The 27,665-nt window shown below is 44.9% G+C and overlaps 1 protein-coding gene across 1 annotated transcript in view; it reads left to right on the top strand.

Moving 5' to 3' along the window:
• The first annotated feature begins 3,261 nt into the window (after positions 1 to 3,261).
• The window catches only part of PLXNA2 (plexin A2), a 258,767-nt gene continuing 234,363 nt past the window's right edge, over positions 3,262 to 27,665 (top strand). Inside the window, exon 1 of the mRNA XM_075615228.1 lies at positions 3,262 to 3,758. The gene's annotated coding sequence lies outside the window, so the exon portion shown is untranslated. The remainder of the gene's footprint in view (positions 3,759 to 27,665) is intronic.

The following is a 27,665-nucleotide window of genomic DNA, read 5'->3' as shown; positions in this document are numbered from 1 at the left end:
AGAACAGGTTAAAAAGAATACATTGCTTATATAATGTATCTGTAAAGTAATGACAGCCGGCTCTTACATACTGCAGGTGGAGTGTGTAGCATTGTACAGGAAATATGCCCTACAATTGAATTTGAGTTCCCTACCCTTACATACTCTCCCCCAGCAAGATCAAAGAGGGTGGCTACTCTATCCCTAAAGGAAAGGACTTTTATTTTGTTGAAAGATGCGGGGAGCTCGGGAACCGTTAGATGGAGGAGAGAAAATAAAAAATATATAGTGCAACAGTGTTTTGACAGTAAGTACATACTGTGTAAGAGAATATAACACCTTATAGGTGTACTCTCACACGTTGCAGTAATGAACACAGCGGCTGTGCCCCTCTTGGGGACCCCTTGGTGGTGATACAGTAGAACTTGACAGTTGTATCGATCCTGTAGCCACCTCCGAGGTTCAGATGGACGTGTGGAGCAATAAGGTAAACACAGAGGGAACGGACTTAGTGTAGGGAGTAACACTATATTTGCAATTACAATTAAGATACAAATGACCACTCACGTGTAGCCCCCACAGAGAAATACATGGTACGAAGTCCGCCCTCGTGGATACCGGCAAACCGATTGTGGGTGTGGGATAGAGGCTTCCTGCATCATCTGCTGCTGCGCTCACAGCGGCCGGCGGGTGCTTCACTTCCGCGCTCCCCAGCGGCGGTGCAAACGCTTCAGGAGACGTCACAGGCAACGACGTCACTCGACCGGTTCCTTCTGGGCTTCGCTTGGAAAGTACAAACTCTACGCGTTTCGCAAAATCTTTTGCTTCGTCAGGACTCCTGTATCCGACACCCACAATCGGTTTGCCGGTATCCACGAGGGCGGACTTCGTACCATGTATTTCTCTGTGGGGGCTACATGTGAGTGGTCATTTGTATCTTAATTGTAATTGCAAATATAGTGTTACTCCCTACACTAAGTCCGTTCCCTCTGTGTTTACCTTATTGCTCCACACGTCCATCTGAATCTCGGAGGTGGCTACAGGATCGATACAACTGTCAAGTTCTACTGTATCACCACCAAGGGGTCCCCAAGAGGGGAACAGCCGCTGTGTTCATTACTGCAACGTGTGAGAGTACACCTATAAGGTGTTATATTCTCTTACACAGTATGTACTTACTGTCAAAACACTGTTGCACTATATATTTTTTATTTTCTCTCCATCTAACGGTTCCCGAGCTCCCCGCATCTTTCAACAAACGAGCAGCATTAAGAATCCAAAAGGAGGGTTCATCGTGGGTTGAAGCTAGGGTTGCTAGGTGGCTTCTCCAAAAATACTGGACTCAATGGTGAAAGGTGTGTCAGGTCACTATGTCCAGGGAGGAAAATACCGGACACATACATGTCCAGTATTACAGTACCTCTCATTTTTTACTGGACAGAGTATCCAAATACAGGACAGTCCGGTTCAATACCGGACACCTGGCAACCCTGATGAGGCACCTTTTATAACTTTTTTCACTAATTAATTTCTGTGCACTGTATTATCTTAATATCACATATTATCACTATCTTTTATAAATTGCACTTTTTATCCAACTGCACTTTCACTAGAGCGCGGGGTGATTTTACGTAGACTTTTATTTTGTGTCAGTTCCTGGGTCACAAGGGGATGAAGTGACAAAAGTCACAAAGAGATGGTATCTGGATTTGAACTGGGTTCTCCCACCTCGAAGACAGTGCCATTAGCACGTGTGTGTGTCAGCACAAAGAATAGTGATGTTAAACGAACTGCGTTAGCAGGGCAGGACGTACAGGTGGAATAGGTGAGCAGCAATATCTAGAGATGGGCGGATTTTATTTGCGAATTGGGATCCGCCTCGAATCCAGCAGTTCCTTGGATCTGCGGATTTCCGTGGATTACTCTGCAATGATAAAACTATTCCCAGTTTTCAGACTGGATTCAGAATCCGTCTGCTGATGTCAAAATTCCGACCGGATTGCAGTCAGTGGCGAATTCGAATGATTTCACCCGGATCATCACGCATGAAATCCGCAGGCAGATTTTGGTGCGCGGAACGGATATCAGCAGAATTTTCGAGAACCGAATTTTGACAGGCTCAGCAATCTCTAATAATAACCATTTAGCCAGATACAGTTGCAATGAGAGGGTAGTACACAGGCGACGCACATATAGTAAGAAAATAAATAAACATTATTTAGTATGTATGTATTGTTCGATTTATATAGTGCCAACAGTTTACGCATTGCTTTACAATCATTACAATACAGGGAAAGTAAGGTACAAACAGCAGGTGGAAGAGCAGCAAGTAAGTGATAATAAAGGCACAGGAAGACCCTGCTCCCAAAATCTTACCAACCAAATGGATTATATATATACGTATTATTATTTTATATATATATTTTTATATATATATATATACACACCTAAAAACAGCGGTTGAAGTACACCATACTTCCATCATACTTCGATCACTAAACCTTTATATATGTCACTGTGTAGCCATCTATCTATGGGGGCTTTATAGGGGATTTATTAAGTGCTGAAACGGATTAGCACCCAATTCTGCGTTAACTCCTATTCCAATCAATTCAAGTTAATGGGAGTAAATGCTGGAACGAGTACGCAAATCAGTGCTTGATCAATCTGCCCCTACTATTTGTGTATACATGCTTATATTGTATAAATTGTGTGTATGAGTATATATATTATATATATAAAAATATATATTTATATATGTAACATGTAAATTGTATATACGTATATATATATATATATATATATATATATATATATATATATATATATATATATATATATATATATATATATATATATATATATACACACACATACATGTGTAGCATGTGTAAATTGTATGTGTATGTAAATATATATGTATATATATACACACATATACACACATGTATACTTGTCTAATTTGTATATATTATCTAAAAATATATATATGTAGCACATATATTGTATATGTGTGTGTGTGTATATATATATAAAAAAATATATATAAATAATATACACATGCTACATATATACATACCCACGTGTTTGTGTGTGTGTGTGTGTATTTACCTATATACTGTATGGACATATGTACTCCTTCCCAGTAAGTAGGCAGCGTTCTGTGTCTGTGTGCGAGTCCTGGCAGGGAGAGAGTTAAGCGCTGCCCTCTGACAGTATGTTAATGATTTGCATGGTAATAGAGGGAGGCAGGCTCTGGGCTCTGGCAAGCAGTGTGACTGCTGATACTGTGTGTGTATGTGTGTGTGTGCGTGTGTGTGTGTGCGTGTGTGTGTGTGTGTATAGAGGGGGGAGTTTGTCACTGGCTGCATGTGAAAGGAGAAAAAGGGCTTCTGTGGATCTCAGCTGCCTGTGAAGCAGAGGAGAGAGGACATAGGAGAACGTGGAGGAGAAAGCCAGGGACCATACAGAAAGCTGCCCTTTAAGAGAGGGGGATGAGGACAGAGGGCTGCTAAAGGAGAAGAAGAAAAGGACATACAACAAGAAAGGGATTGAGGAAGAGGAGAAGGAGGAGATAGAAGCAGACCCAGCTTTTCAGCCTATACATGACTGAGGGATTCACTACAGGGACCTACTTTAGGAATACAGATAAGAGGGGACTTTTGACTGTGGATCTCCAGCCCTGCATCCCCATTTTTTGGTACCCATGTGGATTACACCCTTGGCAGTTTGAAGCTGGTGGTGGTAGCACTGGCTGGACCGCACAAGGATAGGATGAGGTGAGAGCTGGCATGGTGTGTGGTAAGACATGGCAATGCTGGGGCATTTGGGATGCCCTTGTTCCGTTTACCCCATTGCAGCCAGGGGGGGTGGGGGGGGGGGGCACAGCCTAGCCCCGCTCTGGCAGCAAAGGGGGGTTACTCGCATCACCCCAGCCATGGTACATCACATCTGGCATTCGTCTTCCAACCTTTGCGGGGAAATGGCCCCGCTTGGTGCTGTAGATTTTGGCTGAGATCAGGAGGAACTTGTTCTCGCTGTAGCTTCATCAGCAGATCTGCCGTGTGAATGTGTGTGTGGGGGGGAGCTCAGAGACATGATGGCTTACAAGCTAACCCCTTCACCTCCCAGTCATGGTTGGCAACCTTTTAGCCCTTACCTGTCCTGCTGGCAACAGTGCACTGCAGGTGTTGGGTTACCATGAGCCCATAAACGACACAGCGAATGATAATTATCACCATCATAATTCCAATAGCAGAATCATTGCGACTAGAAATGCTTATTATCTGGGTGATCTCCGCCATATATGCAACAATAAGCTGGTGATATTAATAATATTTACTAACAGTGTACTCTTTATTGTGTTAAGAAATGTTCGCCTAAGCTACGATGATAAATATAGAACAAAAAAGATGTGTCGTTGGTAACCTAACTAGCCATGTCTCCCATCAGTGAAAGGCATAAGGAATTGCCCCGGCGGCGTTGAACAGTAAATTATCCAGGTGTGTGTGTGTTTCATGAATTGTTAAACAACAGTGGTGTTTGTACGTTTCCATCCAAAGGGGTTTAATTAAACAAATTAGGACTTCTCCAAAGCCCCAGCGTTTGCATAAGCCCATTGCAATAGAGAGATAAACCCTGCACATGTTAAGATTAAAACCTGTCCCTTGTTATTTATTCAAATATAGCTGGCACCTTCTTTCCCAGATCTACTGTATATTTTCCTACGGCCTTTTTGACCTTCCTTCCTTGCCCCTTGGCCACTTGCCCTTTTCTGTGCTGAAGGGGCCACAAGCACATCCTCTCTTGCACAATTCCATCAGCTGTGTACCTAACGCCGCTTTCAATGCACAAAGGGTTAAAATGCAGCCACACACGCAGCACTTTTCAAATTGCTTTCTATTGTGTGATGATGTTTTTCCCTCTTTAATATTAATGCCTGTCAGCCCATTTTTTGCCGTGCAAATGCTGTGCGAGATGCACATGTATTTATTAAGATGCTTCCGTCTCTAACCCTGAGCAGCGGTGTAATACAGAACCCCATCAGCGTGTGTTTTTCACGCCGCGCTGGTATGTGGCTGAAGTTGGGGGGGAAAAAAAGCGAATTCTCAATTAGAATATTAAGTTGGACAATGAGCGCACACTGTTGAATCCTAAATTAAATCACTGGTCATACGCACACTACTTACCATGCACAGTATCTGGAGAAGGTGTGATTTGTTAATGCGAGATGTTTGGCTCTTGCTTTAACATAGTAACAGGGCAAAAGGAAGCATTATTTCAGCCAGCATGTTGTAAATATCGTCTACATCGGGGGGGGCCAGTTAGGAATGTTTGGTTTGTCTTTTCATTAGAGATTTTATATCACGTTATTTTCTGATTTTGTTATCGACGCTGTGACACTCTGTATACCCGACGAAGGGATAATAGGGAGGCAGATTTACTGTGAGAAGGTAATGGGGAAAATCGACTGAATTTACCAAGTTATGGTTGAGGTGGCCTCCATGTAGAAGGAACATGCTGCCATATAAAGCGACGCTGAGTATGCCTGCACATCTCCATCTAGGCGAAGCATGCTCTCCTAAGAACACAATCCATTAGGGAGCCTTTGCACATCTGGCCTTGTTGAAACACCAATGCAGTCGGGAAGGGCTGCCCTGCTGGTCAGTATTACTGTGGGTAAAGGGAGGCAGAAACCAGCATGGCAGAACTGGCAATGGTGTGTTCAAATACTTAAAAGTTCTAATGCCGAGTTGTATGTACATATGATTTTCACAGTCTGCCCTGCGGAGTTTACAATGACATATTTTGTTGGATAAGGCTCAGGAGCATAAAGTGTCTTTTGGCCAAGGTCACAAGCGGCTCGAACTGGCTATCTCCCACTTCAAAGGCAGTGATGCTAGAACTCCATTACTGGAGACAGAGGCAAAGGTTACAGTGTGTAACAATAGTCTATACCAGGGGGGCTCAACTCCAGTCCTCGAGACCCCCCCAACAGGTCAGGTTTTAAGGATATCCCTGCTTCAGCACCGGTGGCTTAATCAGTGGCTCAGTCAAAGACTGAGCCACTGATCGAGCTACAGGTAATGAAGCGGGGATATCCTTAAAACCTGACCTGTTGGGGGGTCACGAGGACTGGAGTTGAGCCCCCCTGGTCTATATCACTGTATAGGGCAAGTTTATTGTAAGGTTGCTTAACCCAAATTAAACCCAAATTCCTCCCACTGAACCTGAACGGTCAGACTTAACCCATTCATCACCAGAGGAGGTCAGCAGTTCTAGCACAGAAAGGGTTAACATACATCATAAAGTTCCTTGCCCCTTAATATCCATTCAGGCAGATAACCCTTCCCCTGCCTTTTTTCCATTTATCATACACGCACATACCAGATTAAAAAGCAAACAGGGCCTTGAAATACATTAGGCAGCTCTTGCAAGTTTTGTTGATGTGAGGGTGTTGCCCGGCTGGGCTCACTGGAGGAGGAGGTTGAATTTCAGGTGCTGTCAGAAAGCAAACAGGCTTTTGTGTGTGTGTGTGTGTGTGTGTGTGTGTGTGTGTGTGTGTGTGTGTGTGTGTGTGTGTGTGTGTGTGTGTGTGTGTGTGTACAAATGGAGGTAGCGATACAGTTCGCTGCCTTATCAGAGAGCGTGTAAGACTGCAGGTGTGTGATTTGTTAGCACAGGCGCGAGTTTCGCTGTTGAATTGGGTTTGTTTTCTGGCGCGAGAAATAAGTGGCGTTGTTGATCTGCCACTTAGTTCAGGTGTCAGGCTCCATCCCAAAGGGGCATCTCCATGCTCATTTATCAAAGTTTACCGCCTGCAAAACTGGGGTGAAAACTCTGCACCAGATTTATCAAAGGAGGAAAATGCCATGGTTTCCAATATTGAGGATTTCCCTTCATACATTTGAGTCTTAAAACTTATTTCTCTAATAATAATGTTAAAATTGTAACATAGTACAGTGTGGAATATAGCGCAGCACACAGACCCTTATGCTGTAAAATGCGAATAGCGCTGATCCGCTTGAAGTTAGTGGGGCTTTCTGTGCGAGCGGACCATATCGTTGTTTATAGAATAAGGAGCATGGAGTTTTTCACATACAAGTCGCTGACATTGGGGCGGGCAGGGGCAAACATTTGTGTGGGCAAAGCTTTTATACTTTGCTACCAGGAGTCCCAGCAATACATTGCAGAGCAATATGATAAGATGCAGGGTAATGCATTTGTGACTCATTTGGTAAGAACGGGGTTAATGGTACCCTTTATCATTATATGCGAGGACTAATGCCAGCACCTGATACGTAAATGCACTAACACACTCATGCACACTCACTCATGCACACTCACGCACAATCACTCACGCACAGTCATTCACACTCGCACACTCACGCACACACAGGCACCCTGATGCACACTCACTCATGCACACTCACGCACACACAGGCACCCTGATACACACTCACACACACTCACTCATGCACACTCATGCACAATCACTCACGCACAGTCATTCACACTCACGCACACAAAGGCACCCTGATGCACAGTCACTTGCACACTCATGCACACTCACTCACACTCACGCACACCCAGGCACCCTGATGCATACTCATGCACACTCACGCACACAAAGGCACCCTGATGCACACACACAGTCCACACTCATTGACAACATCAACATGCATTTTTCTCCAGGTTGCAGTTTATCCTGTTCTTAAATAACACATTTTTCAATTTTTTTTCCGCATTCCGATAAAAATATAGCAAAGTTTTGCACATTTCTGCATTTTTCGCTTTTCCTCGGGACGAAAGTCACAAACCGTCCTCCAAATCCCACACTTTTTACCCTTTGACATTATCTGAGAAGAGCGCGTAAGAGAGAGAGAGAGCAACTTCCCTGCAGACCAGGACCGCGTTGGTCGATGTTAAGCCCTTTGTCCCTGTCTGGCATCTTTTTTCTTTTTGCGAATGTGGCTTTTTGTCACAGGCCATGAATATCCCATTTTCACGAATCAGTGAGAATATTTACCTTATCTCCGGCAGGGAGGTTGCAGTAACGTCTTATAGGGTTCTTTACTTGCTGTCCATATTCCACTGAAACAGCTAAAAGGTAGCAATTAATGTCCTGATTTGGCTAGCAGGCGACACGCCGCTAGCAATCTAATGGTGGATGTCTGCCGCACAGGGGCATGGCAAGGTCAGAGGCTACGTTTCCTCTCTTAGTAGAAGTGAGAGAGTTTGTGATTACAGTTACAGCCGCCAGTAACATCTCATCTGCTTGTGACTTTGACACATGGCCGCAGGACAGAATGGTCCATAATGCCCAAATTGAAATGCCCTCAGAGGAAGCTAAATTGAAGTGGGGGTGATGGCCAGTTTAACCACCTCAGTGCTGGAGGCAGCATTGCAGGTCTCTGCAGGGCTGATGGGTTTAATATTCTCGGATGTCATGGAAGCTCATTTGTCATGTGTAATATGTATTATAATTCATGGTATTTTTTTTAAAAACTCACATTTGTATATTATATCTACAGTTGCAGGGATTTATATACCCAGATAATTTAGAGCTCTATATGTCCTGTATATCTATAGACACAGTGGACATAAGTGAATAGATCCTGTGTGTGCATATATATATATATGCAGTGTGTGTGTATATATATATATATATATAGCACATAATTTATGTATATATGTGTATCTACGATTACTACAGAGCTCTCTATATAATATATAATGTATATTTAACAATCTATGGTACAAAGCTATATATATTGTGCATATGTTTAAATGCGGAGTCCTATATGGCTTGTATTTCTGCAGTGTAGCCGCACTGTTACCGGCATCGCAATAAGGCACTCAAGATTGAAGCCACTGCTCTCAGCAGTAAACAGCAATGATGGAGCCGGTTCCTAATAAAGCAGCGCTGATCCCATGTGAAACAGCAGCTGGTACATATAATGCCGCTCTGACACTGTTTGAGGAAAATATGACACTTGGTGGATAAAATTCTCCGGCTGTATTTTTACACGGCAATCGGAGAAGTGATACACACAGAAAAAACATTATACTTGAGCTGCATACACAGGCCGCCCGCCCGCTTCTCCTGCATTGTATCAGATAAATGTGTTTCTAAATAACACCATTCAGCCTTTCTCTATTAATCCATTCAGTGCTCACAAAGAGGCAGGATATACTATGTATCATTTCTGTCTCTTTCTCGCACTACATGTGTATGTTTTATTGTGTCTCGGGGTGTAATATGCTGCCTATGATTGCTTACTAGCTCTCTTCCACTGGTTCACCAAATGGGCCAATTTAGGAGTAAAAGGGTCAAAAGCTCCTTGTAATGTCATTTTAGATACACTTGAAGACAAAATTCATTATATTTCAACATTTTGCCAGCATGTATACCATTGGTACTATACAGTATATTTACATGACTTTAACTTACAAGTGAGTTTCGGTGTCAGAAACTGAGCAACTAGTATGAAATGAGCAGGAAAGAGTCCAGGGGTCATTTCGGGGCCCTTTGCGGGCCACATTTGGACCACGGGCCACCATTTGAAGAGCTCTGGGGTAGATCTTTTATTTTAGTTTTTATTGGGAGGGGAATGAAAACACACACACATACACAAACACACACACACACACATACACACACACACATACACACACATAAACACACACACACACACACACACACATATATACACACACACAGCCACACACACACACACACACACACACACACACACACACACACACACACACACACACACACACACACAGCCACACACACACATATATACATACACACATACACAAACACACATACACACACATACACACACATATACATACACACATACACACACATATACATACACACATATATATATTTATATATATATATACACACACACACACACACACACACACACACACACACACACACACACACACATGCATAGATCTATATATACATATGCACAGGTATACAAATATACAGGCACATTAATAAAAATATATGTTCTGTGTAGATATAATACACATATAGGGCCATATTTACTAAGCATTCTTGTTTGCTATTAGACACCTTACAGCCCATTGGTTTGAATAGCAGTTAACACCAGATCGGGTGCACTCTTATGAAAATCTCCCTCTAAGTAAGCCACTTTCATGTCGCATCTATCAAGCCCTCTCATTCAATGTGCGGTGAAGACGCGTTCCCCACGTCAGAGGATTCTTTAGCCCCATTCATTTAAATGGAGCTGCAGCTCTCGACGTAGAGAAGACAGCTTCACAGCATATTAAATAGGGGGTGAGAAGCCGCTTTAAGTAGATTAAGCACAGCCTATGTTAGGGGTCCATTGGGGGAGTGGTTTTGGGGTCAGCAGGGGACGGCTTACTCTGCACAATATTGCATCTAACTCGGCCCCTCTAAATAGCCCCATATACGTAGCTCTTTCTGTGCTCAGATGAAGGAACTTATTCTGCATCCTACGAAGTGGCCGATCGGGCTGCTTTGGGTGTAAATTCCTCGTTGACTTAAATCAGGAATCTTACCCCCAAAACAGCTCTGATCGCCCGCTTCTAAGGATATAGAGCAAGGGTGGTCAACTCCAGTCCTCAAGAGCGACCAACCGTTCAGGTCTTGCAGGATAGTGGCTTCCACTGAGCCACTGATTGAGCCACCTGTGCTGAAGCAGGGATATCCTTCAAAACCTGAACTGTTGGTCGCTCTTGAGGACTGGAGTTGGCCGCCCCTGATACAGAGTAAGTCCCTTAGAATCAGCCCTTTCCTCTGCGCCTCCGAGATCAGCGTAGTATTTCTGACAGCTGACACGCAGGACAATTCTTGCACTGCGTCAAGAAGCGACTGTCGTCAGCTTGATAAATAGACCCCTTTGTGTTGAGTTGAGGGACAACCGGAGACTGGGAGGGGGTGTGGGGGGCGGAGGGGTGTGGGGTGGGGGTGCACCTCCTCTGAGGGAACACAACAGCTGCTCTCTGTGGCAGACTTTTGTGTGGTGCAGATGTGAGAGGGCAGAGAAAAGGACACACAGGAGCTGATGCCAGAGGAGCTGTAGACACACCTGCTACCCGACCTCAGCGCGCTGTCCAGGAATCCGCAGGAACGCCATTAAAATTAACCTCTTGTGGGTTTCTGAAACTTATTTTAAGCGATTTCTCCCTGCTTTTTCCAAGGCTCGTTTTTATTTTATTTATTTTTTTACTGTAAATCTCATGATCTGATTTTATCTGGAGATAAAAGTGTTTGAAATGTTAAGGGGTTAAAATGGAGCTCTCCCCAGAGCCCAGCGCAGTCTTGCTGCTTTCACCATGGCGTAGTCACTACGGCATGGGGACTGGCACTCTGGTGGGCCCCAAAGACGTAGTGTGTACGTCAGGGGTGCACAACTCCAGTCCTCAAGGGCCACCAATAGGCCAGAATGTAAGGCTATCCCTGCTTCAGCACAGATGGCTCATTCAAAATAACTGAGCCACTGATTGAGTCCCTGTGCTAAAGCAGGGATAGCCTTAAAATGTGGCCTGTTGGTGGCACTTGAGTTGTGCACCCCTGGTCTACGTCATGCTCGCAGAGGTTTGTTTTTCCTGCGGTCCCATGGTCGATCTGCCCGAGAGTGAAACGGAGGAGGAAAATGGCCGCCACAGTCACGTGACCGCTATTGAAAGTGGTCACGTGGCCGCTATTGAAAGTGGTCACGTGGCCGCTATTGAAAGTGGTCACGTGGCCGCTATTGAAAGTGGTCACGTGACCACAACGTGCATAACTTGCTTCACACATTTTCCTTTTTCACAAACGTTGGGCGTGACAATGTGGGAACCGTCAAACTTTGCACAACTTCTGTAGACCAAATACCAACAGATTTGTTGTACTTTGTGATACCTTTTAGGGAATCATCATTAGGGCTCTTCATTGATGATAATAAAGGGTACAGAGCTTCCTAATCCTCACAGGTCTGTTCTGCAAGAATACATTTGAAGATACCTTTGGGCTTTGGTAAGCTTCATTCATAAAGAACACCTATGTTAGCTCCCTTAAATGTGTGTGTGTGTGTGTGTGTGTGTGTGTGTGTGACTGTGTGTGTGTGTGTGTGTGTGTGTGTGTGTGTGTGTGTGTGTGTGTGTGTGTGTGTGCGCGTGCGTGTGCGTGCGCGTGTGTGTGTGTATATATATATATATATATATATATATATATATATATATATATATACAGTGCTTGACAAATCACCCAAAAATCTACTCGCCGAACCAAAAAATCTACTCGCCACCTAGCCCCGCCCCCACTTTTAAAATTTTTATTAACATCCAAATAAGAATTGAGTGTGTGACTAGTCTGGGTGGGTGACTGACTGGGTGGGTGACTGACCGTGGGTGTTTGGGTGGGTGACTGACCTTGACCTGGTGGGTGCTGCTTTCCTGCGCAGAGTGCTGCTTCCCTGTTCACTGCCCGATACGTTGGGAGCGTCGGGGAGCGGGGAGCGGGTCCACAGACCGCATTTGTGGCGCTTCCTCCTCTCGCCACCCCTGGTCCCCGTGGGCAGGAGGTAGGCCCGGGGGGGAGAAGGTTGGCGTGCACTCGACACGGCGCGTCCCCCTCTGACCCACGTTCCCCTCGGGTGCCAATGCGGGCGGGGAGACAGGACAGGGGGGGGGGGAGCGAAGAAGGGTCCGGCGATTGGCGGCGATTGGGAGGGGGATGCCACTCATCCCACCCCTGCAGGCCTGACACCCTGCTTCCCTGCACATGTGCACCGAGACCTCTGTGCATGCGAACCTGGATCCCAATTCCCGGTGTCGCTCCTTGTGACCTTGGGCAAGTAACATTATCTCCCGCTCCACGGGGCAGGGACCTGTGCCTGCAAAATGTCTCTGTAAAGCGCTACGTAAAACTAGCAGCGCTATACAAGAACAAACTATTATTATTATTATCATTATACTTCTTTGTGTTGTCTGAAGCTTTCGAATTGTCTTGGGTCCATGTTTCACATATACTGTATACATGAGCCATAATACTGTACACTGGTCGAACACTTTAAATTGATATATATATATATATATATATATATATATATATATATATACATATATATACTAATTAAAAATATAAATATATATATAATATAAACGGATCATTAAATAAGACGGTAACACTTTTTTAACGTTACTTTTGACATTTCCGTGACCTTTTTTTTTTGTGAATATCCAAAAAAGCGATTTTGTAAATGCTATTTCTAGTGATGACCCTTGAGATGCTGGTCAGTGTGTAATGTTAGCCTCACAAATTCAACTCTGCTGCGAGGCATAACAAGGCAGATCATGCTTGAATAATGCGAAGCAAAACAATTGGTAATCCCCAAGGGGGACCAGGGTTCTTTGGGAGTATAAGTGTTTATTAAGTCTGTTCTCCTTGTGAATATAACTCTGTAATTTCATTACGTCTGCCTCCCAGATCTGTGTCTGCAGGGAATCTCAGAGGGGAGGTGTGTTTTATTTGCCCCCTACTTAGTTACAAAGATAATGTGCCTAATTAGAACAAATATGGGTTTTATACAGTTAAAGGAAGAGCAGTGCTCATTTGTAAATGCCCCCTGAATACGGTATGTTGCCTTATTTTCCTATCAGGACTTAGGGTGCCGCTATTGTATATTGTACCGTATACAGGCAAACCCCGCTATGCGGACCTTCACTTTACGGACGCTCGCGAGTACGGACATATTTACACTGGCACCGTTCCCCTGTGTCCGTACGCTCGCTTTGCAAGTACGGACACTTGTTCAGCCCTACAGACCGCCGTGGTTGTGTGACGCGCGGGTTCCCCTCGCCCAATTGGAAAACGGCAGCTGGCGCATGCGCCTGTGAGTAGGACACAGGCGCGTCCTGAACAGCATTACCGGCTCCCGACCTCTACCCAAGTGAAAAAAGGGAGTGCTTCACTTTAAGTACATTTTCACTTTACATACATGCTCCGGTCCCATTGCGTACGTTAATGCGGGGTATGCCTGTGTTACATAGTTACATACATGCTCCGGTCCCATTGCGTACGTTAATGCGGGGTATGCCTGTGTTACATAGTTACATACATGCTCCGGTCCCATTGCGTACGTTAATGCGGGGTATGCCTGTGTTACATAGTTACATACATGCTCCGGTCCCATTGCGTACGTTAATGCGGGGTATGCCTGTGTTACATAGTTACATACATGCTCCGGACCCATTGCGTACGTTAATGCGGGGTATGCCTGTGTTACATAGTTACATACATACTCCGGTCCCATTGCGTACGTTAATGCGGGGTATGCCTGTGTTACATAGTTACATACATACTCCGGTCCCATTGCGTACGTTAATGTGGGGTATGCCTGTATTACATAGTTACATACATGCTCCGGTCCCATTGCGTACGTTAATGCGGGGTATGCCTGTGTTACATAGTTACATACATGCTCCGGACCCATTGCGTACGTTAATGTGGGGTATGTCTGTGTTACATAGTTACATACATGCTCCGGTCACATTGCGCACGTTAATGCGGGGTATGCCTGTGTTACATAGTTACATACATGCTCCGGTCCCATTGCGTACGTTAATGCGGGGTATGCCTGTGTTACATAGTTACATACATGCTCCGGTCCCATTGCGTACGTTAATGCGGGGTATGCCTGTGTTACATAGTTACATACATGCTCCGGTCCCATTGCGTACGTTAATGCGGGGTATGCCTGTGTTACATAGTTACATACATACTCCGGTCCCATTGCGTACGTTAATGTGGGGTATGCCTGTATTACATAGTTACATACATGCTCCGGTCCCATTGCGTACGTTAATGTGGGGTATGCCTGTATTACATAGTTACATACATGCTCCGGTCCCATTGCGTACGTTAATGCGGGGTATGCCTGTGTTACATAGTTACATACATGCTCCGGTCCCATTGCGTACGTTAATGTGGGGTATGCCTGTGTTACATAGTTACATACATGCTCCGGACCCATTGCGTACATTAATGCGGGGTATGCCTGTGTTACATAGTTACATACATACTCCGGTCCCATTGCGTACGTTAATGTGGGGTATGCCTGTATTACATAGTTACATACATGCTCCGGTCCCATTGCGTACGTTAATGCGGGGTATGCCTGTGTTACATAGTTACATACATGTTCCGGACCCATTGCGTACGTTAATGTGGGGTATGTCTGTGTTACATAGTTACATACATGCTCCGGTCACATTGCGCACGTTAATGCGGGGTATGCCTGTGTTACATAGTTACATACATGCTCCGGTCCCATTGCGTACGTTAATGCGGGGTATGCCTGTGTTACATAGTTACATACATGCTCCGGTCCCATTGCGTACGTTAATGCGGGGTATGCCTGTGTTACATAGTTACATACATGTTCCGGACCCATTGCGTACGTTAATGTGGGGTATGTCTGTGTTACATAGTTACATACATGCTCCGGTCCCATTGCGTACGTTAATGTGGGGTATGCCTGTGTTACATAGTTACATACATGCTCCGGACCCATTGCGTACATTAATGCGGGGTATGCCTGTGTTACATAGTTACATACATACTCCGGTCCCATTGCGTACGTTAATGCGGGGTATGCCTGTGTTACATAGTTACATACATACTCCGGTCCCATTGCGTACGTTAATGCGGGGTATGCCTGTGTTACATAGTTACATACATGCTCCGGACCCATTGCGTACGTTAATGTGGGGTATGTCTGTGTTACATAGTTACATACATGCTCCGGTCCCATTGCGTACGTTAATGCGGGGTATGCCTGTGTTACATAGTTACATACAGGCTCCGGTCCCATTGCGTACGTTAATGCGGGGTATGCCTGTATTACATAGTTACATACATGCTCCGGTCCCATTGCGTACGTTAATGCGGGGTATGCCTGTGTTACATAGTTACATACATGCTCCGGTCCCATTGCGTACGTTAATGTGGGGTATGCCTGTATTACATAGTTACATACATGCTCCGGTCCCATTGCGTACGTTAATGCGGGGTATGCCTGTGTTACATAGTTACATACATGCTCCGGTCCCATTGCGTACGTTAATGCGGGGTATGCCTGTGTTACATAGTTACATACATACTCCGGTCCCATTGCGTACGTTAATGCGGGGTATGCCTGTGTTACATAGTTACATACATACTCCGGTCCCATTGCGTACGTTAATGCGGGGTATGTCTGTGTTACATAGTTACATACATGCTCCGGTCCCATTGCGTACGTTAATGCGGGGTATGCCTGTGTTACATAGTTACATACATACTCCGGTCCCATTGCGTACGTTAATGCGGGGTATGTCTGTATTACATAGTTACATACATGCTCCGGTCCCATTGCGTACGTTAATGCGGGGTATGCCTGTGTTACATAGTTACATACATGCTCTGGTCCCATTGCGTACGTTAATGCGGGGTATGCCTGTATTTGAGATGTAATTGATTAAACTGGAAGGTATTAGGATTCATTACTAAACTTCCTGGCTTCTACAGCTTATAGTTGGGTAACTGCCTAAGACCAACAAGTCACTGCAATTGCATGTAGTGGTACGAATAACTTGTACCAGTATGGCTGCGCTTATAGTGCCCGGCGACGTGACTTTGCGCCAAAACAAATACATTGGTTCTGTATGCATGCGCTTATAGTAAGCGCGACGGAGCTACAAATTTTTTTGAAGCCATTGAAATTTAATTTTGGGAGAGATAGTCGCCACATGTCACTGTCTCTACACCAATAACAGAGCGCCTTCTGCACTCTGCCCGCCCCCTTCGTGACATCACTGGCCTTGTCGTCCAAACCTAAGTGCAACTTTTGCCAGTGGCGTCGCCGGCACTATAAAGGCGGCCTTACCTTTCAGGGTAATCCAACCAACCTAAAGTATCCGAAGAAGTCTTGTTCTAGCAGAAACGTTATTGCCTTTGAAGTGGGTGAATCCCACCGCTGCCCCCTGTTGGAAGAGTCACGTTATACATTAGATTCTAAGGTCTCTGGTGTAGGATCTTGTGGGCTGACACATTCTCTGTACTGAAGTGATGTTTTCTGCACTTACTGGTTAAAACAATATAATTACAAATATGATTTAATTATTATCATTAAGACTCTTCAATAACTAATTATCTCACATCTGATAAACTAACACCTCCCGCACCCGTTTCCAGCATGTCACCCATGCAGTCACTTGTCACCTTACAAGTAACCTCTCTACCTAATTATTTATTTATTTATAAAAACATTTTACCAGGAAGTAATACATTGAGAGTTACCTCTCGTTTTCAGGTATGTCCTGGGCACAGAGTTAAGATAACAAATAATACATGGTTACAAATACATAGTTACATAAGGGAACAGGCTATACATTATATACAAGACATAGCATGGCATCTAATATTCATTAGATTGTAAGCTCCTCGGGCAGTGACTCTAATTGTTACTTTTATGTCTGAAGCGCTTATCCCCATTATGCGCTATGACCATGGATGGCGCTGTTTAAATAGACATACATACATAGACTATTACTGATACATTTGTCGGTGCCATATTAATAAATGATCATAATATTAATAATTATCTTAAGATCACAGCTCAGCGTGTACATTGCTGAATATCCATCTCCCTTTGCCTCTGAGTGGCTGAAAGTAAAAACAAAGCCACATTATATAAACCCCAAGAGAGGAGAAAATAAAAGATGCCCACTTTGGTTTAATGGTGATGGATCTGGTTTTGTAGGGTCAGCGCGAGGTCAGACCCGCTTCGCATATCCGTGTGTTTAATACAAATCAGGGGATGTGACAGAGCTAGAGCCATAACGCTGACACCTTGCAGCCTCCCGGGAATGTGACAGAGTTATTCAGAAAGCGCCAACCGTCTCCTAAATGCACAGATGGGTTTTCTTCCGTGTCGCCACATAATCCTGTGTATTTATTGAGATGCACAGTATAGATGTAATCTCAGCAATCTGTTATCCGAATCGCTTAGATCGTAAGCTCTTCGGGGCAGGAACTCCTTTTCCTAATATTTGACGCCCGCTGCGCTTATTCCCATCTTCATTGTGGGAGGGAGATAAATTGACTTGCCCGAGATCTCAACGAGCTGAAGCTAGTTCTCCCACTTCAAAGACCAGTGATACTAGCACTTGACCACTTCCAGCTCTCCCTTTATTGTTACCCTTTTGACGGCTTAAGTTATTTACAGTCTTACTTTAAGAACGAGCAGTCTTTTTTTTTTTTTTTGTACTGTATCATAAACAGCCATTGAAATTAAGGGTCAAAAGGGCAGCGGTCCTTCCGAATTTCAACATTATTATTTTTTAGAACAATAAAAAGAACAGAGCCTTACAAGAATTATTATTATTTTCATTTGAACCTGGGGGTCCCTCCAGAGCTGAACCGAGCTATTTTTAGTTTCCGAGATACTTACCTGTGTCACTTCCTGGACGTGTAACCGGTCGTCCAATAGAAAACCACAACATCTCCGCCTCCCTCCCTCCCCCGATGACTTTGCAGCTTCCCATTGGCCCGCGGGACTCACAAGATTTGGCGGCCCTTTTGATTTACCTAAAGAGTAAGAAAACCTCATCGACTAACGGGTAAATATCTCAATATCTCTACATATCAAAAAAGTCAATAGTTACAAAATCAATAAATAAAAGGTGGGATTGCTGTAGTAACGGGATTGTTACCTCCTGTTACTAGGTGCAGTAATGTGTCAAATGTGTCTTATGGCAAAAGTCTGCTTGGTAAATATGGAACATTCACCCATGTAATAAACACTATTTTTTAAAAAAAAATTACTTATTTTCAGGGTAATGGGCTTTTTTTTTTTTTTAGAAACATTCAACCCCCCGTAAAGTAGAACCGTTTTATGTAAATCCCCCGGTAAGTGGAATCGTTTTATGTAAATCCCCCGGGAAGTAGAACCGTTTTATGTAAATCCCCCGGGAAGTGGATCTGTTTTATGTAAATTCTCCGGGAAGTGGATCTGTTTTATGTAAATCCTCCGGGAAGTGGATCTGTTTTATGTAAATTCTCCGGGAAGTGGATCTGTTTTATGTAAATCCCCCGGGAAGTGGATCTGTTTTATGTAAATCCCCCGGGAAGTGGAACTGTTTTATGTAAATCCCCCGGGAAGTGGAACCGTTTTATGTAAATTCTCCGGGAAGTGGATCTGTTTTATGTAAATCCCCCGGGAAGTGGATCTGTTTTATGTAAATCCCCCGGGAAGTGGAACTGTTTTATGTAAATCCTCCGGGAAGTGGATCTGTTTTATGTAAATCCTCCGGGAAGTGGATCTGTTTTATGTAAATCCTCCGGGAAGTGGATCTGTTTTATGTAAATCCCCCGGGAAGTGGAACTGTTTTATGTAAATCCCCCGGGAAGTGGATCTGTTTTATGTAAATCCTCCGGGAAGTGGATCTGTTTTATGTAAATCCCCCGGGAAGTGGAACTGTTTTATGTAAATCCTCCGGGAAGTGGATCTGTTTTATGTAAATCCCCCGGGAAGTGGAACCGTTTTATGTAAATCCCCCGGTAAGTGGAACCGTTTTATGTAAATCCCTTGGGAAGTGGATCTGTTTTATGTAAATTCTCCGGGAAGTGGATCTGTTTTATGTAAATCCTCCGGGAAGTGGATCTGTTTTATGTAAATCCCCCGGGAAGTGGAACCGTTTTATGTAAATTCTCCGGGAAGTGGATCTGTTTTATGTAAATCCCCCGGGAAGTGGAACTGTTTTATGTAAATCCCCCGGGAAGTGGATCTGTTTTATGTAAATCCCCCGGGAAGTGGATCTGTTTTATGTAAATCCTCCGGGAAGTGGATCTGTTTTATGTAAATCCCCCGGGAAGTGGATCTGTTTTATGTAAATCCTCCGGGAAGTGGATCTGTTTTATGTAAATCCTCCGGGAAGTGGATCTGTTTTATGTAAATCCTCCGGGAAGTGGATCTGTTTTATGTAAATCCTCCGGGAAGTGGATCTGTTTTATGTAAATCCCCCGGGAAGTGGAACTGTTTTATGTAAATCCCCCGGGAAGTGGATCTGTTTTATGTAAATCCTCCGGGAAGTGGATCTGTTTTATGTAAATCCCCCGGGAAGTGGATCTGTTTTATGTAAATCCTCCGGGAAGTGGAAAATCCCTTAAAAAAATTTTTTTATAAAAAGTTGAACTGTGAATGTGGAAATTAAAAAGCATTGTTATTCGGGGGCGGAATATAGACAAAGTAGTCGTAGTCCATACCCTATAACAGGGGTGACAACTCCAGTCCTCAAGGGCCACCAACAGGTCAGGTTTTAAGGATATCCCTGCTTCAGCACAGGTGGCTCTATCAGGGGCATTGAGACATCTGTGCTGAAGCAGGGACTGATTGAGCCACCTGTGCTGAAGCAGGGATAGCCTTAAAACCTGACCAGTTGGTGGCTCTTGAGAACTGGAGTTGGCCACTCCTACCCTATAGTATCATTATCCACTGCATATGGGGCCATATATTTTAATCGGTGCCAGTCGATACGTCACTTCTGGTTCCGGAAGACACCTTACTGGCCCTTACTGCAAGGTGTCTTCCGGGCGTCCTGCAATTTGTTTTTTTATAGAATAGCACCACTTAGTAAATAAGGCCCATAATGATGAGGTATCATCACTCTCAGTAGTCAGGTGAGCTGTGTAGGATCACAGCTGGGAATTCGCTCAGCTTTGTTTGCTTGGGGTCATGCCCAGTGAATGGCGATTTCTCCACTTGTAATCCTGTTGGTTTCAGACAGTGGTTTCCTGAGACGCTCTGTCTGACTTTTTTACACGCCGTTAAAAAAATATATATTAAAAGCAGCCAGGACAACAGCGCTTGGAAGGTGCCAGCACACAGTAGTGAATTAGTAGCATTATAATACGTTTGCCTTATTCAATGCACACATGCAGATATTTTCAGGCACAAGTCCCTGCACCAGAGAAGTTCTCATCTACTTGATGCCTGGGGCAGAGGGAAGATATAATGACATTTCCCAGGTCACAGGGAGATACACTGAGGTGTGTGAACTGTATTTAAAGGTTCAGTCCAAGTTACTTTTTTTTTGTAATAGGTATGAAGCAGGGGGTCTTCGGAGCTGAATCGCGTTGATTTGAGCTCCGGGGGCACCCCTTGCTTTCCGAGATACGTAGGGGGTGCCGGTATCTCTGCAGTTTAAAGCTTCCAGTCACGCGAGGCAATAGGAAGATACAAGGGATGATGTCACGGCTTTCTATTGGCCCCCCGTGACGCGAGACATATAAGCCGCCATTTCGATAACCCCAACTAGTCCAACCAGAATTGCGCAGTGTCACTCCCTTCCGAGGTAAGTTACTCGGGAAGTAGGGGGTCCCCGGAGCTGAAATCAACACGGTTCAGCTACGGAGAGACCCCCTGCTTCAAACCGATTTAAAAAAATAAATAAATAACATTGCGCTTCAACTGCTGCTTTAAAACCCAAAAGCAGTGATGTTATCACCAGCCCACCTCATCATTTGAGTTTGTTGTAGAATTTGCTGTGTGTTCTGCAGTGTCCGTATCTTCTGGAGTCCTGGCCCCAGACAATCCTAAACCGTGTTGTGGTTTGTGGGAACTGAAGCATGAAATAATACTGATTTGTGTCAGGCTCAAAGAACACATTTTTTGACATGAAATAGATATCAAACAAAGCCATTTTGATAATGTGTCAATTTACCAAGCTACTTTCTGTCTATATTGCTTTATCTCCTTGTGTGTCACTGATAAATTTGGGGAATGTTTATAGGGCCTGAGTTGACACAGGATGATAAAGGGATGTATCAAATTCTTCAGCAGCGCTGTTTTTGTTATGAGTCTGCAGCAACAGAACAAAGGGAGGTGGGTGTATCAAGGCAAATTTAGAGCAAAATTGAGCATCATTTTCTTCATGTGTCTCTTTGGGTCAAGGTATCAGGTTCTTTGGTCCATGTTTTGCTCCATGTGTTTCAGCTTGTGATTTGGAGAGTGTCAGTAGGAGGAGTTAGGGAGGGGTTATATGACGCGCAGATTATAATGAGAAGTACAGCAAAAATAAGTATCACTTGTGAGTAGATTCACATCTCAGACAGGTCTGCAACCTTGCTTTTCCCCATTATCCCTTAGGCTAGGTTCCCTGTGGCAGTGACGCCATGCGTGACGCACATAAGGTACGGCCCTCTATGGGGCCGGCCCCAGTAGCTGCCTGCGCGCTCCGGCATGCTGAGCGATGTGCAACCACATTTTGTAAAGACAAGGATTTTGACTTTTCTTGTGGCGTCGGAGCGCTGGCCACGTCACGGCGACGGTCCAGCCAATGAGGGTGAACCAGCCGCGTAACATAATGCCCGCACCCCACCACGCCTCCCCGTCGCCAGGAGTCCACCAGGTCACGCTGCTGCCGGGAACGAGCACTGCCAGGTACCCTGTCACGCGCGCGACGTGCGCACACTGGGGACTTAGCCTTAGCATACAATGCTTCAACTGCAGCCAGGGATTATGGGAAATGACATGCAAATGAGCACATAGTGTCACCTTTTATGAGAAGTATCAAACTCTGATTTATCTTGTATCTGTGTTAACAAATATACACCAGGTCTGAAGAGGTGTAAACGTTTCTGCATAACAATTTGCACCTCACGTAGGAGACTCTCTCTTACATTTGGCACAAACTCAAGCAGAAAAGTTATTTTATGATGTCATAACCTACCCATGATATAGAAAGATGTTAGGTAGAAGTATTAGGTCCATTGGCACATATTCACTAAACGGTGCAAGTCCTAACTTCAATTCAAGGTTGAGCACCCTTTAGTGAATATGGGCCATGGTATAGTGAGGCTTGTGGTCCACTGAATCATAATTCATTCCTATAATTATCCACAGTATTTTACAGGCTGAAAACCACCAATGTTATATAAAGTGACTTTTCTACCTCTTTGTGCCTCTGATAATGTTCTCATTACTTTGTCACATCACTTGGATGCTTGTGAGTGTTGAGATGTAATCTCAAAGCTATTTTAGGAATAATTCCTCTGCTATCCTAGAATGGGTTCCTAAATTATAGCTCCTTTCTCCCCGTGCCCGTCTACCAGCCGTTGCATGAAGCTTGTGTTTCTGGCATGGAGTCACCATGCTAATCACGGCAGATTTCATGGGAAAATTCCCACCAAACTCCAAACAATTTGTCTCAGTTTTCCCTTTTTCTGCTTTGTCTGGACTAAGCCTGTAACTTTTCGTGTCTGCGATGGGGATTTGGGAACCTAAACCATAAATAAAAAGCTTTTCTTATTGCGGATAACATTTCTCTCTCACCTTGTAGTCTAGATGTAGATAAGTGGGTGCTGTGACTAGATAAGATAAGTGGATGCTGTGGCTGGTGGCAGAAGATCCGCTTTGCCAATGCGATCTTAGCCAAGATCTGTGAGGTTTCTAACGCTCTGTACACACTACATACCCCACATGGATACAGAGAATATTCGTTTAGTGTGCCAAGGAGCTTAGCCTTTAATATAGCAAATAAAAATATCACTTGTGAGTAGGGTTGCCAGGTGGCTTCTCCAAAAATACTGGACACAATGGTGAAAGGTGCGACACGGTCAAGACACACACACACAGACACACACACCTCTCACCCCTCCATGCTGTTTCCTCCTCTCCTTGGCCCCACCACCTGGCTCCTGACACCTCCTCTTGATTGGCTGCATTACACACCAGCAGCCAATCAGGATGGAGAAAGCTGCCCAGCCACTTTGCAACAGCCCTGCTCTCTCAATGCTCGGAGAATTCCCTTGGCCCCCCCAAGCCATTCAGGTCACTGTGTCCAGGGAGGTAATAACAGACACATACATGTCCAGTATTACCTCTAATTTTTTACTGGACAGAGAATCCAAATACAGGACAGTCCGGTTCACTACTGCAGGGGTGTGCAAATTTCTTGAGCCGCAGCGTTCACGCCCCCCTCTCCCAATGGCTCAGCGTCAAATGACGTCACGGGTCATGTGACGTCACGTGACCCCATCGCATAATTTGCCGCACGTTGCCATGGCAACGCGTGACGTCACATGACCCGCAGCGTCATTTGACGTTGCGTTGCCATGGCGTCGCGTCACCGAAGGTCCGGCTGGCAGCAGGTGAGTTACAGAGGCCTCACGCCTCCCCGGCATTTAATTTAAATGCCGTGGGGAAGAGTGCGGGGCCCCTGTAATCACCGCGCCCCCCCCTTTAAATTCTCCCGCCTCCCCATGGGTGGTGCGCCCCCCAGTTTGCGCAACGCTGCACTACTGGACACCTGGATACCCTACTTGTGAGCACATTCACATGTCTCAGACAGGTCTGCAACCCTGCTTTCCCCCATTATCTCCCAGCATACAGTGCTTCCACTGCAGCAAGGGATTCTGGGAAATGCCATGCCAATGAGCAAAGTGTCACCTTTTGCTTCATGTCCATTTTAACATGGACCCCTATAAACGTTTGCCTGCCGCATTACACAGCTTTTCAGCACAGCCTGGTTTAAAGAAGTTCATAGCCATTTAAACCTACTCACAGACGCAGTTTCGCCCTTGCCGTCTCTCCTGTAAGAGGCTGGGCTATACCGGCATTGCAATGGGAAGTTGGAATGAAATCTAATATCAAGAAGTCCACGGAATCTTGTGTATGAGTATTCTACAGATTTGAGTTTTGGGGTAGATCACACCTTTAAATCTAGCTGAAATGGAACAGGAGGTTGTGTTGATGGCAAACAAAGAAAATTAAAATATACCCAGTCTAAAAATAACAGTAGAATGGTGCAGGGAGGGAGCGAAAACCCCCGCATTAGCCCCATAGTAAAAAGGCACAGCAGCTGGTGCTCAGTGACATATAAATTGTTCCTTTCGTCCCCTCATTTCTAAGGGGGGTAGCCTGTTTTTTTTTTGTTTTTTTGTTGGTTCTTTTCTTATTTGTTTTTTTCTTCTATTTCTTGTGCATAGAATTTGCGCTAATAATCTGCTGCGTGTGAGAATGACTGACAGCTGGAATGAGCGCCGGCTAATAACGCTTCTCCGAGCCTCGCCGGTGACAGTTAAATGATCTGTCCCTGCCTGCGCTCACTCTCTGCCTTTTCTTCCTTCAGAAGGAATCTCAAAGCCATTTGAATAATAATCTTATAGCCTCCATTAGGATGACAGTGAAAGAAATCGGCAGAGACCCACGATTACTCCTTCCATCCAATAATTATTTAAATACCAGATAACTCCTTTCAGCTTAATTGAAGCCTTTCAGATCTATCTCCAAAGCCTTTACTCCCTCCATGGATTTCCATCGTTGTTTTAGTGGGGTCGGGAGAGAGGATAAGTGCATAATAATATTAGTTTGGTTTTTTTATGCGGGGCTACCACTGCTCTTAGCTCTCTCCTAGTATTTAATAAGTGATGCTATTATATAAGGCTGCATATAACTCTGGAAGGCTCCTCACTGGGCCAGATTGTCTTAAATAGCACTGCTTGGGCAATATGGCCCTACGACAGCTTGAGTTGCCATATTCAGGCCTGTGAGCCTCACTCAACAGGAATGTGGGTTCACTCAGCTCGCTCCTATAGTCCCCCAGTCGATATGCGGTGAAGCTGTTTTCTTCTTGGCAAATGTCTAGTTCGTTTGCAGAGATGTAAAACTTTAAGGAGCAAAGTCCGTGAGATGCTGGAAATCAGTGAGAGTGATGCAACATCAGTGAGAGCGACTCGACATCAGTGAGATCAACTCGACATCAGTGAGAGCGACTCGACGTCAGTGAGAGCGACTCGACATCAGTGAGAGCGACTCGACGTCAGTGAGAGCGACTCGACATCAGTGAGAGCGACTCGACATCAGTGAGAGCGACTCGACATCAGTGAGAGCGACTCGACATCAGTGAGAGCGACTCGACATCAGTGAGATCAACTCGACATCAGTGAGAGCGACTCGACGTCAGTGAGAGTGCCTCGACATCGGTGAGAGCGACTCGACATCGGTGAGAGCGACTCCACATCGGTGAGAGCGACTCCACATCGGTGAGAGCGTCTCCACATCGGTGAGAGCGACTCCACATCGGTGAGAGCGACTCCACATCGGTGAGAGAGACTCCACATCGGTGAGAGCGACTCCACATCGGTGAGAGCGTCTCCACATCGGTGAGAGCGTCTCCACATCGGTGAGAGCGTCTCCACATCGGTGAGAGCGTCTCCACATCGGTGAGAGCGACTCCACATCGGTGAGAGCGACTCCACATCGGTGAGATCGACTCCACATCGGTGAGAGCGTCTCCACATCGGTGAGAGCGACTCCACATCGGTGAGAGCGACTCCACATCGGTGAGAGCGTCTCCACATCGGTGAGAGCGACTCCACATCGGTGAGAGTGACTCCACATCAGTGAGAGCGACTCCTTATCAGTGACAGTTGACATGTCTGCATTTGAAGCTTGGCAGCTGTGTGTCTGGGTCCTGAAGAAGAGTGAGTAGATTCAGCAAAGGTCGGGGTGTTTTTGAAAGGCTCAGTCCCACCTAGTGATTCAAACAACTGTTTTTTGTTGTTTTTTACACAACTTGTCAATGTAATCAGCTTCCTTGGAAAGATGTGATCCTCCTTAAAGCAGCAGTGCCCACCCCTGGCACTCCACCGCCTTCTTGTATTACCAGGATGGAAATCATGAGGTTCTGGGACCCGATCTGCGCTAATTGCGGCTCCGGGGACCCAGTGGTCCTTGAGATACTTACCAGTGAAGGTACCTTGGGTACTTCCTGGTATTTAAATGCGGGAGATTTAAACTGCCATTTTGTTTCCCCTGGAGGGAAGTACAATGCGCTGCCTTCAGCAGTATCTCAGGAATGAGGGGGCCTCCAGAGCAGAAAATATCTTGTTTCCACTCTTTATTAGTATCTTGTGAAAATGAACATGTTCATCTTTTCTCCGGGATCACTGATTCAAGTATATCAGTATTCAAGTAAATCAGCTACCTATGTTTATGTTTGACTAATGATGGCTTCATAAGTACTTTGCTGGCTCCTTTGGCCGTGACGGGGTTAATTATCAGCTGTCCGTCTGTCCTCAGCACCAGTGTTCAGAACCTCTCTGTTTTCTCAGCTGCCTTCTTCCAGGCAAAAGGGGAGTTTATGGACAGCTGGCTGAGACTTTACAATGGGTGGCTGCAGAATGATGGAGATTCTCATACAGGGCAGCGAGGTCAAATTCTCCGAGGGTCTTTTCTTACAGTGAGGGAGGAGGGAGGGAGTTTTGAACCTGTTTCTTAGCTAATGACGTGTCTGGCATTATTATCATTTATTTGTAAAGCGCCAACATGTTCCATAGCGTGGTACAATGACTGCTTGGTCAGGGTGGTATTACTAGAGTGTTATTGATGCATTAAAAGTATGTTGGTATTACACTTTTCTCTCCCTTCCTTCTAAGCAAAGAAAGGATGGGTAGCCTTCCTCGTAAAGATCTGTCCTCTTTCTTTTTATTGAGGGGCCTCTGAATTAGGGAGTGTTTGTCATCCAATGGTTTTCTTTACCCTTAACCTATCCTGTCCTTATCAGAGGTCCATTAAAGATAAGAAGAGAGGTGGCTTAACTCTGGTTAAACCCACTGTGACATCAGGAAGCAAGGAACATCCAGAGGAAAT

The sequence above is a fragment of the Ascaphus truei genome, chromosome 9, assembly GCF_040206685.1.
Source record: "Ascaphus truei isolate aAscTru1 chromosome 9, aAscTru1.hap1, whole genome shotgun sequence".
NCBI lineage: Eukaryota > Metazoa > Chordata > Amphibia > Anura > Ascaphidae > Ascaphus > Ascaphus truei.
The sequence above is the reverse complement of the archived record's forward strand: the minus strand, read 5'-3'. Positions and strand labels throughout refer to the sequence as shown.